The sequence below is a fragment of the Mya arenaria genome, chromosome 7, assembly GCF_026914265.1.
Source record: "Mya arenaria isolate MELC-2E11 chromosome 7, ASM2691426v1".
NCBI classification, from domain to species: domain Eukaryota; kingdom Metazoa; phylum Mollusca; class Bivalvia; order Myida; family Myidae; genus Mya; species Mya arenaria.
In genome coordinates this window covers 31,036,496-31,038,584 of record NC_069128.1, presented here as the reverse complement: position 1 = coordinate 31,038,584, position 2,089 = coordinate 31,036,496, and the positions used below count along the sequence as shown (strand labels likewise).

The following is a 2,089-nucleotide window of genomic DNA, read 5'->3' as shown; positions in this document are numbered from 1 at the left end:
GCACAAACCTCACATAACAGATAAATGAAGGGCGAACATTGCGTTCAAACATCAAAACATAACACCTATTTTTTATGTTAATGCCTTATTGCTCAGCGTACTCTGAAGGTTGTGTAAAGTTTAAGACTTGAACATACAGCATCTCAACAGGGTCATTAACTGATTGCATTATGTGCATTTTCCTAAAATTTCCTTTCTATTACTAGAAAATAATTACTACTTAAATACTTAGAAACAAAACATTTATGCCCCGGGTGAGGATCGAACTCACGACCTTCAGATTGCCCTGTGTTTGATTATGAGACTGACGCGCTACCTACTGCGCTACCAAGGCACATATGTTTTGAAGTATCATGTGCCTCTAAACATCTTATCGTGAACGTTTAAATAATGTGATGTCACAGTGCACCGTTTGGATAATAGGTTCAACATTTATGCAGTTCTATTACAAAAAAGCGGCGTTTTAGCAAAAATGTTTATTATTGGAAACATTAAGTTTTGTGTTTTGAAAAATTTCACTTAAGATATATTTTACAATATTGTTTAAATTGTATTATAATGTTCTTTGCAACCGATTGAATGGTATTTTGATGTTGAGTTAGTTTTTCGTGTTCATCCTTTTTAAATTTATTTTAGAAAATAAGTAATATGTTCCCATCATTACAATACTAAAGTAGAAGAGGCCAGCCAAATCGCACGTATATGCATATTGTTCTAAACGGCAACTCAGTATAAAACCATGAAACATATTATAAAACAAATCTCTTTTAAATATGGTTAAACTTTTATGTTCATGATTGGCACAGTGTATTTCTTAGAAACATACATTCAGAATGTATCAGTGTTGCCGATATGTTTTGTTTACAGTTTTGTTACGAATGTTTCGAATACAAAACCAAACATGACGTTCACTGTAAACGTGTTGATGATAACGATTAACTCTTGCTACGTCAAAATAAGTTATTTGGATTTTTATAACATACTCATTTTGCTAAAACGCAAGATAAAAATAAATCAAACCTTTTTAAACAAGCCAAGAAACAGCTGTAATGTCATGTCTAAGGTAATACAGCGTAATTGTTGCCAACATTACTATATTTAGTGTTGATAAATGACGTCTGGAAAGCATAAAAGGTCTAAGCCTTAAATCATAAATCTGCACAGGATATCACAGACCAGGTTGGTTTGGTATTATTACATGCACGCCGTAAAATATACACGGACATAAAATGTAAAATATTTTTTATGTTTTCCAAGCCGTGTTTTACTTGTGATTGTGGCCTGTTTCTGATATCGTCAAAGACTGAGTGTGGCCTGTTGCTGATATCGTCAAAGACTGAGTGTGGCCTGTGGCTGATATCGTCATAGACTGAATGTGGCCTGTGGCTGATATCGTCAAAGACTGAGTGTGGCCTGTGGCTGATATCGTCAAAGACTGAGTGTGGTCTGTGGCTGATATCGTCAAAGACTGAGTGTGGCCAGTGGCTGATATCGTCAAAGACTGAGTGTGGCCTGTGGCTGATATCGTCAAAGACTGAGTGTGGCCTGTTGCTGATATCGTCAAAGACTGAATGTGGTCTGTGACTGATATCGTCAAAGACTGAGTGTGGCCTGTGGCTGATATCGTCAAAGACTGAGTGTGGCCTGTTGCTGATATCGTCAAAGACTGAGTGGCCTGTGGCTGATATCGTCAAAGACTGAGTATGGCCTGTGGCTGATATCGTCAAAGACTGAGTGTGGCCTGTTGGTGATATAGCTTTTGTATCCACAAAGGTCTGAGGGTGGCCTGTTGATGATATCGTCAAAGACTGAGTGTGGCCTGTTGCTGATATAGCTTTAGAATCCAAGGTGTGAGTGTTGCCTGTTGCTGATATAGCTTTAGTATCCAAGAAGGTGTGAGTGTGGCCTATTGCTGATATAGCTTTTGTATCCACAAAGGTCTGAGTGTGGCCTGTTGCTGATATCGTGAAAGACTGTGTGTGTGCTGTTGCTGATATACTTTTTGTATACAAGAGGGTGTGAGTGTTGCCTGTTGCTGATATGGCTTTTGTATCCACAAAGGTCTGAGTGTTGCCTGTTGCTGATATCG

General features: G+C 38.0%; 1 non-coding gene across 1 annotated transcript; it reads right to left on the bottom strand.

Annotated features, from left to right (window-relative positions):
* Window positions 1-246: 246 nt before the first annotated feature.
* Trnam-cau (transfer RNA methionine (anticodon CAU)) lies at window positions 247-334 on the bottom strand. Its single transcript is given in 2 exon segments — window positions 247-282; window positions 298-334. It is a non-coding gene; the product is annotated as a tRNA-Met (tRNA).
* Between the last annotated feature and the right edge of the window lie 1,755 nt (window positions 335-2,089).